The following is a 10,438-nucleotide window of genomic DNA, read 5'->3' as shown; positions in this document are numbered from 1 at the left end:
ATGGGCAGGTTGCTTATGAGCTAATCAGCTTTGATAATGGGTAGTTCTGCTTTGCAGTGACTCAAAACCCAGAGAGACTCACGATGTGTTGCAAATATTCACTAAAGATAGAATCCATCAATCCCCTCTGCTTTTCCTGCGAGGAGCACTGGAAGGATTCACCCACCAACCACTTCCTCCAAGCCTCTGCAGCAGTGTCTAAATAAATACTGGAAATTCTCCCTCTCCTCGTGACCAGCACTGGGAATTTCTACTTCCACCTGCTGGTAGGAATAAAATTTAGAATTGTTTCACTTTCATGAGAGAGGAAAGGAAGGAAAAAATCAAGATAATCATGGAATTATTGAGGTTGGGAAAGCCCTGGGGACACTCAGGGGCTCTTCTGCAAGGAAAGCCTTAAAATTCCTAAAAATCCCTCCTAGCCTTAAAGTAATTCTTTGCAATTCTAGCAACAATTCCTTTCTATCCTTCAGCCCCTCACCAGTCCTTTTTTCTGGTTTATGAGAAACCAGTCTGGAAGAATTTCCTGCCCTTAATGGTTTCCTGGCTGTTTTTTGTGCTGTGCCCTAGTGCAGGATATTGTTATAAAAGCAGGTGATAGATTCAGGTATTGATTCCCTTTAAAGTTGGTTTATCAGATGGGAGCGGGATTTTTATCTCCCTGCCACCTCAGGGCCCAGAGCTTTTTGTAGCTGGACAATTATGAGTTTGAAACTGTCCATTTAAAGGAGCTATCAATACATCACTCTATATTTATAAAATACAGGAAGCTTAAATGCCCCTTAATCCCATCATTTTTACAGCGGCTGGAAATGCTCACAACATTTAAATGCATAAAATCAGTAATTCCAACAGGACAAAGCCAGAATAAACAAGAAAGGGAAGGAAAGAGCAAAAGAAATGGTTTTATCTGTCTGAGCAGTTTAACTGGCATTTATTTTTAGTTAATGATAACAGACTCAAAAAGTATCCGAGCACTGAGCAATCGCAGAAGTGTCATTTGGAACAGAGTTAAACACGCTTGCACTATCATTAATCATGGCAAAAGTGACAGAAGAAAAATGAGCTGGCTTGGTGTATCTAATATATTAATTCTCCCTGCAGATTGGCTCAGTGCATGAGCAAGTAAAAACAGGTAAACCTCTGGAAAAGGAGAGGAATGTCACTCTGAGGCTTTTGGTTAGGAAGAAATAGAATTATTTTTTTCCTCAAAGAAAGATTTCAAAAGTTCAAAAAAATCCAAAGGCTTTTCTTAAATATGGCTGAATAATTACCATGAAAAAATAACTACACTACAGCAGCTAAAGCCCATTTTAATAGAGGATGAGCACACTTTCCTTTCTTTTCTCCCCAGTTCCTACATTTTCTGCTAAGGATTGATTCCTGACAGTTTGCTGGAGCTCTGGATAACTTTCTCCTTTAGAGCTGTGACAGAGCTGTGACTCTTCCCCCCAAATTTTTTCATTTTATTCCTTCTTCCTAGTTATCTGTTTACAAAACCAAAGCTTATTTGCTGCTTTTTCCCAGTTTGGGTAAAATTTCAGCTCTTGAGGACATCCCTGGGCTACTGGTGAAGTGCACACAGGGTGAGCAGAGGAAGTGAGAGGGGAAGGAAACTTTTCCCATCATTCTCTTGCAATTCCAAGTTGGTAATTTCAGTTGTGAACTTCAGCTTTCTCCCGAATTCCTGAGATGTTCTTGCAGCTCTCTTGCACATATGGAGCCCTTCCTAAAAATACCCAACAGAGCCCTGCTTGCAGAGCTGGTGACTTTGTTGACACCACGGAGAAACATTGCTGAGCACCACCAGAAACCCAAAAATAGCCCATTAAAATCTCTGCCAGCCAGTTCAGAGCTGACCCAAAGGCACACCAGAACCAAAAGCAACGTGGGGAAGTCAAATTCAACCTCAGGACTGAATTCTGTCTGCTGGGAGCAGAGAAAGTCCTCAGTCATTCGAGCAAAGTTTTTAAATGTGAGGAAAGTTTTCTTTCCCTGGAACAGATCATGGAATGTTGAGCTCCTGGCAAAAGGAGGAGATGGATAACTCTGTACGACTCACAGGCTGTTCTGTCCCAAGTTATTCATGTCATCCATCTGCAGCTCACATCTTCCTTTCCCAGCCTATTTTTTTCAGCCTGAAGGTCATGGGAGGTATTTTTTTTTCTGCTGCGCAAAAAGTGCTAAAAATGGGGTGACACCAAAAAAAAATGGGCCTTAAAAAGCCATGAACAACAAAAACATTTCAATCAGCAAGATTATAAATAACTTAAGGAGCAGTTCTAGCTGCACCCTGAGATTTGTGGGTCCTGTGCTGTCATCTCCTGGCACTGTGAAAGAGCAGAGAATTTCCTGATTTATTTGGGATAGCAGCTGTTTCCTACCTGGAATGGGAATGGGAGCAACTGCTTAGTGGGAATGAGGTGGAACCAAAAGAGCTTCAGGTAAATGAAAATAAGAGGTGAGAACTGAGCACTAAGACACTGCAGCAGTGAAGGGATGTCCAGGGATAGGAAATATTTAACCAACAACGTAAAATCACTCTTTTAGCTCTCAGGAAAAGCAAATGAAGTCACATTGGAATTGCAGCGATGTGGAAAAATAAAGAAACACCAGCAAAAATGGGCAAGGTGCAGTGTGGGCTCCAGCAGCACCTACATTTTACAGCCCGAGGCATTAAGAGACAGCTCCCTTGAGGGTGATTTACAGCAAGCCTACAGCCCATCTGCTCTGGAGAGCCAAGACACTAAAGATAATCTCAAAATTAAACAGCATGATAAACACTGAGCAGGGACACAGCTTTCTCCCTTCACCTGATGAAGTTTTGTTTTGCATCTCGTCTGCTAAATGGTAAATAAACCAGGAAAAAGGAGATGAAAAGAATTTAATTCGGTTCAAGTATGACTTAAGCTCTCAGGTGGGTAATTAATAGAAGGCAAATTAAGTTTTAGCAAAATTAATTTCATTATTCTTGGGTAAAGCTGTGCAGTGGTTCAGGTGGGAGAACAACGTGACCCATGGTGATAAAGCTGCTTTTTGAGAAGGCCTGAGCTAGTGCAGAACTCCTTTGTCCTCAGGGATAGCTGCAGAACATCTCCAACACAGCTCCCTGAATCAGAATTTTCTTCCTGTTGCCCTAATGCTGAGGGAAAAACATTCGTAAAGCTGGTGTCAGGAGTTTTGTGTTTCTACAAATGAGGGCAGGCAGAAAACGCTGAGGCAGTCAGGGCGAAGCTTCCTGCAGGAGTGACAGTTCTGACAAATGCCTCAGCCCCATTCCAGAAAATAACATTGCAGCCTGGGAATTACAGTAATTACAGCAACCACAAGTGGTTCCCTTACAAAAGGGAATGGCAACAGTTCTTGGACAACTGAAGCACAACACTCAGATGATTTGAGGAGATTTGTTTTGTTTTATATCTCAGGTGTTTTGGTGGTTTCAGTCTTTTGTTCTGACGTGAGGAACTGCTGGAGGTTTGCTGTGGATTTCTGTGTTTAGGAGGTGATAATTCAAGGGAATTTTAGGAAAATCATTGAATGAGAAAGGGAGATTCACTGAGAAGTTCTTGGTGGCGTGGGCTGGGGTGGGTTCTCAGAACACAGAGACCAACAGCAAAGGTGAAGGAATATCTGGAATTCCAGACTAAACAGATCTGCTGTGAAAAGTCTGCAAAGTGAAACTGTTCTCATTGCATCAGAACGCATCAGATTATGCAGCTTAATATTTTTCTTGCTCCTGTTTCCAGGGGATCAGCCCTGGTTTCCTTTATTCCCATGGAATGGAAATGACCACGTCAGCTGAACACACCCAGAACTGGTTTATGATACAGGATCGTGAAACTTCCTGCGGCCAAACTACAAATAAATATTGCTGCCAGCTTCTAAGGTTCCATTTAACCATAGAAATTTATTCTTCTCTTTCTATGGTTCACTTTAACCACAAAATTTTATTCTTCTCTTTCCGGTTTTTCTTGACTACGTGATTTCACTGAAAATTCAAACTGACCTGACAGAAAACTTTTGTGTTTCCAATCAGCAGCAGAACACAATTTATTGTAAATGCTCCCTTTCTGGTTGAAATATTTCACATCAATCCTCTAAAATACAATAACTGAATAATGATGAATGATTTCCCACTTCCATATGTTTTTAAAGGCAGAGGGATCAGTGCAATTTAGCTCTGGATTTTCCCCTTCTTGCCTGTGACAAGGCTGTTGTGGATCCTGGGATGAGCTTGAGGTTCATTTAGTAAAGAATGAGCATAAGAAAAATTAAATAATAAAAGAAAAAAAAAATAAAATAAAATTCCACTTCTCCAGCCTAAACAGCTGTTATAGACAACCCCAAGGTCTGAAGAGTGAAAAATAAATATGCAGATATAGCTAGAACTTATTTTTCTCTCATTTAAGATTATGAGAGTCAAAATCTAGTGCAGAATCTTCATGCCCTTCAAACTGAGACCAAATAATGTCACTCCACACCACAGTCCCCAAATCCTGAACTTTGCCACTGGTGTGGGCAATGACCCAACTCACAGAAGGAGCTCTGCACCACAAAAAGTTTAACAAGAATGGTTTTATAAATCTTCATTCAGAGTTCCTAAACCACTCTAAAAACTCCCCCTTAAAAAGTCCCAAATAAATGTTAATTTAACCTTTTGGTACTTCACAAATATTTATCTTTGGTATTTCGTTTCTCCCCATTTACAGCTCTTGCCCAATTCAGGAAAAACCCCAAACATATAAACACCTTTGCCAATTAAGAAACTTATTTGAAAAACAGCTCACTAGAAGAGATTTTACCCTAAGATGAGATTAGTCATGTCCTAAGTTATTTATTTCCCTGCACAATCATAGAGGAACAATCATTTTATTGTCTTTTTTTTTTAAAATGGTGTTTCTTTAAAGAGCCAAGGATGGAAGCAAAGCACTTTGTTTTAATAAGGTCATGCTGCTTATTAAATAATTTACATATTGAAGGTTAAATCCTTGTCTCTAGACAGTAAAAAGTATTTTTGTCTAACCTTGGGGATTGGAAAAAGCACGAACGAGGGTGTCCTGAATGATAAACAAAACGGGTTTTTGTGCTTTTTGGCTCTTGCAGTTGCTCACCCAGAGTTCCCATTCACACCCACTCGAAGTGAGGGAACAGCGCTGAAAATTAAACCCCATTTATCAAGGCGCTTCTAAAAGCTGCAGCCACAGCTCCAGAGACTGCCTTGACAAAGGACAAAGCTGTGCCACAGCCTAAAATTGTCACCAGCACTAACTGGAGACAGAGGGACAGGTGATGGCAGCGTGTCAAGTCTGTTTCTCCTCAAAAATCACTTCAATAGGAAATGTAAAAGGATTGTTGCAGTCTGATCCAGACTACAAGGATAAATCCTGCAAGGATTTTCCAGTGCACCAGACACCTGAATTTGCCTGGCAAACCCAAATTTGTGAGGGACCACCCTGCTCTTTTCTCAGCTCAGGAAAGGCAGATGCTTTCCTCTCCTCCTATTTCCTTTTTCTTCTCCTATTTCCTTATATTCCCATTTATCCCAGAGCCTGTGGTAAGGAAAATCAGATGCTGCTTGTCCCACAAGTCCCAGGTGTACAGAGCTTCACACACACAGAGATAACACAGGAACACGAGCTGTCAAGATCTTCCATTTACAATGCACTTATGGACCACTTTAGAAATCAGATTCTGGAGTTTGATTTCTCCAAATATTTCCCTCATCAGGACTGTTATTGACTAATATATCAAAGGATACAGTTCCCTGAACGATGCATCAGTGCAATGCATCACTACGAACGCAGCACCAGCCTGATGACAGATTACTCAATAACGTGGGAGCAGCTGGCAAGAACTTCCAGGGAATCACATGATCCAAGGTTTTTGTTTCGTTTGCATAGCTCAGAACAAGCAGGAGGAGCTGCTCACAGGTTGAGAGTGAGTTCACACACAAAAAGGTCTGAATTGGCTTAATAGAAACTGAAAGCTGCAGTATCTTAATTTGGCAAGGCGGATGCTACTTTTTAAATTCTCAACAGTTTTTAAATAAATCTGTATCATAATTCCACATCATTCTTCTTTCTGACCTATTTTTACACTCCCAGATCAGTTTAGCACCTTTATCAGAGCTGCAGGTGATAAGCAAGCCCCACACCTGCCCCAGCTCTCCTTCCAGAGGTCCCTTTGCCCAGGGATTACAGGGAATATGCAGCTTTGCCATCCCTAAATCACATCCCTTATCTTGGCAAGATTAACCTAAACACCTCCAAAATGTCAAAAAGTCATTCAGGTTGGAAAACACCTCGAAGATGATCAAGTCCAACCAGCACCACCATGTTCACCACCACATTCCCCTCGCCTGCAGAACTTCTTGAACTACACAAAGGGAAGTTTCAACAACAAAAACTTCTCAGGCTTTTCCAGACATGAATTTTTCCTTGCACGAGAGGCTTGCTGCTGACTATTTATCCATCCCATCCATCTCTATTTCCCTTACAATGGTTTATTAACTCTTTAGGGCTTTCTGTTTCCCTGTTCCCCGTCTCCATTTAGCACAGTGACATCATTTAGCACCATGAAGTCAGGAAATAAAATATAAACTGAAAACTCTCCATCCTGATCACTCTGCCTGTTAGTTCTGAAGGAAAGTTTAAATAACTGTGATTAGTGCTTAATCTCAAAGCAAAGCAGTTCTGTCTGGGTGTTACAGCACATTCTGCCACCGGAAAAAAAGGCACTTCCAGTGTCAGATTGGATCTCTCTTGGATTGTAGTTTATCTCTGAAAAGGCAAATTGGTTACACTGGTTAGAAAGAAGAGAGAGAGAAGCAAAGGAATAAAAAGGCTCATAAATTAAAAATGGGGTTGTGGTTCAGAAGAGGAGTTGTGAAAGGATATTGGAATTTTCCAAGGAGAAATCCGGCCTGCTCATGGAAAAGGTTGAAACTGTAAGCAGCCATCAAAAGGAGTGGGGATGGATAATCTGGGCAGACTGTGGATGCCACAGTGAACCCCTCAGAGCTGACGTGGTGATCAGCTGTGTAAAACACATCAGAGGCAGCTGAAGCTGCAGAGCAGTTAAGGATACACAAGATTTCAGGATTTAGAGGGACTTCTTATGGAGACAGAAGAGCTTCTGGTAGCAAAGGAGAAACAAAAGGTGAGGCAGCATCACAGCAGCTCTTCCCAAGGAGGCTCTTCTGATGTGCTCCAGACCTGGCTACGTGGGCTGATGTTTATAGAAAAATCCATTTGTAACAGCAGTAGCGTCATGGTTGAATGGGTGAAAAGGTATTTTCTGTACTTTGGTGAAACTGGGATGTTGTACAATGTAACAGGGAAGCTGAGCCCTGCAGATGTCTTTAGAACAGGAAAAGAAAAGTAATGAAAAGAGCACAAAGGGCAACAACAACCTTTGCCTATAAGAGTCTTCTTGATTTTTGGATTTTCATGTTGTTTACTGCTATGGAAAATTATCCTGTGCCAAATTTTATGGCAGTGGTGTCCATGAATCAGAAATGGAGGTTTATTGGGAGCTGTCAAGAGAGACTTGGATTTCATTCAAAAAGCAATCTAATCGTGGGGCTCGGATGGAAAGCCAAAAGCACAAAACCAAAAACCAGGCACATCCAGTGATGAACAGGAGTTAACTGGGACATCTCAATCGAAAATGAAAACCTGGAGCAGGCCAGAAATACTTCACAGAACACCCTCCCTCCACAGGAAACGACCTGATGTCAGGTGAGACACAGCTCAAGCCACACCACGAAGACATCAGGTGACACTTTCTCTATGGGATGCCAAATCATCCAGAAGGCTGAGGCACAACCCACGGGACTGCAGGAATATCCCAGACAGGGAAAAAGCTCAAACACAGAGGGTTGGTGTCATTATTAAACATATTTCATAGCTCTGCTCCCCTGTTCCATCCCTTATTGCCAGGGAATGTCCCAAACATGGTCAGAGCAGGACAGGAACTCCTCTAATAAATCCCATAATTTCATGCTACTCTTCCCTTATCCAATCCCTAAACAGCTCCTTTGGGTCTTTTCTTCCCACTTCCCACTCCCATTGCTCCTGGTCACTGATAACACTCCAAAAAAGACTCAGGACAAACATCCCATCTCCTGGAGTTTAGACTGATGAGAATCCTTTCCATTTTAAGAAGATGTATCACATTTATCAATTGGAACAGTATTTATGAACAATTCCAAGGGGACAGCAAGCACTCCAGGATCCCAGTTCAGGAGCCATGGATTGGCATTTAGTGAGGTGGTATTTTCCTGCTGAAGAGCAACAATAATTTGGGGGGAGTACTCTGAGCAGCAATTTCTTCAAGTCCTTGCAAATATTAAATAAAGACTCTGCAGGCTGACAGAATGAGGAAATGGAGGCTCTGGGCATCAAAATGAAGCACAGAAAGTAAAGAACTCAAAGAGATCTGCTTTGTTTCTTTGATCTTTTCCAGTGATGGTGCACTTGGATTTTAATCCTACATCCTTCTCAGTTAGCAGTAATTTCTGGGTTATCTACAAGCCCCACAGCTTTTCCACTTGATTTACAGAGGCCTCTCCTACGAGGCAAGGGGAGTGGTGGATACCTGTGCTCCAAGCCAAAGGCATTCCCATTCCCACTCCATGCAGAACATGACAGAGACGGAATGAGGCAGCAGCGTTAATCAGATTCCTTTTTGAGGCTCTGAGGACTTGTAAAGGCCGCTAATAAATAATTTCCAGAGGATTTGCAGGAGCAAACAAGCAGTTTATAGGCGTTTATCTGATAAATCCCAGCAGCTCTGGCAGCCTCAGCCCCGGGGTCAGCACTGCTGCACAAATAAACCCTCTCTACCTGAGCACCACAGAGATAGGATTGTGCCCAGGCTAAAAATGCCCTGCAATTGATGTGTAGCTAAATCACATTTTAACCATGGTACCTAATCAGGTCCATTTTTATGTCTAAAATGCAGCTTGACTCAGGGGCAGTGCTGTAACACGGCCCCAGTCTACACGACTGAAATAAATCCCATTATCTGCTTCAAGTGAGGACTGTGCTCTAACTGGATTTTCTGGTACAGAAGAACCCCAAATATGAAGAGAGAAATCAGCATTCAAAGAGAAGATGTTTGTGTGAACACAAATATTGAGGAAATTAAAGGGAATATTTTCTCTAGTCCAGGGAACCAGTGTATTATTCAAAAGGAAAAAAAAAGGTGTTGGGCCATCAGCTGAGCCCTATTTGTACTTTAAAGAAAGATGTAGAAAGCAGAAAAATCTGAATTCCCATGGATACATTAAAATATTCTTGGATTTAAGCAAGGCCAGAGGTACTGGTAAACAGCAGGATGGCAGAGAGAAAATGAACATCTAAAGGAAACCTACTGGGTCAGCACATTGGAATTATCCGGGATAAAAACAAGGCATGGAGTGTTCACTTTCCAGAATGAAAACAATACTTTGAACAATTGCACACGAAAAATAAAATACCACAGAGCCACCAGCTAGTCAGTGGTTGGGCAGATTTGGTTCCTGGGTGGAGACAGAAGGCCCAGTGCTGGCAAAAGCAAGGCAATGATCCGGGCCCAAAAATAAACATGGCAATGGATGCTGAATGCAGAAATCATTGGGGAGACCTTGTGGGGACTGCAAATAATCCAACCATCTGTCCAGGAGGATGGGGCACTCTCTGGGCACACAGGGAATGAGGTATAAATCACACACAGGCAGCCTGGCACTGGCAAAGATGCTGCTGGAAGCTCGTGTGGAAAATGATTCTCACAAAAAGGCACCGCAGGAACGAAGCAGGTGCGGGTCAGAGCTATTAATTCCCCCAGATTTCAGATCCATGCACAGAGTTGCCACATTTGGTCTCTCATTCTTAGGACAATGGAGCCTAAGTGGGATTTTTTGCCAACATTTATGAGGTTCTGGTGCCAGTAGGAGTGTTTAAAAGCAAACAGTGACATTTATGCATCCCAAGAGGTGAAGGACAGGAGCAGAATTTCACAGGAATTAAAAGGTGTCCTGATGCTGACACAAAGATTGGGTCTAATTCCACATGGAGATCTTCCCCACCTTTTACTGGAGCTCCTAGAAACCATTCCCAACGGCATTCCATATCAAAAATGTATGGGATTATACAGAGAGACTGGCATGTGGAGAGATGGATTACCACAGACAGCTTTCAGGGACTGAAGCCCCAGCTGATTTTATTTATAAAAACCAGCTCATGACAGATAGGAAACTCCTCTGCTGCACATTCCTCCTGGTGTGAGGAACTTAAAAGTTGTGTCAGGGTCCCTCTCCCTAAAAAAACTCTTCCTGCCTGGCCCAGAGCAGGCAGAGATGGAATAACCCAGCCCATGGAAATCTTATTCTCTGGGTTACACAGATTAATATGTGATAGGACTGGAATTGTGACAGAGCTAAGGATTACACTGCCTG

The sequence above is a fragment of the Corvus cornix genome, chromosome 9 (assembly GCF_000738735.6).
Source record: "Corvus cornix cornix isolate S_Up_H32 chromosome 9, ASM73873v5, whole genome shotgun sequence".
Lineage (NCBI taxonomy): Eukaryota > Metazoa > Chordata > Aves > Passeriformes > Corvidae > Corvus > Corvus cornix.
This window is presented reverse-complemented; position numbering follows the sequence as displayed.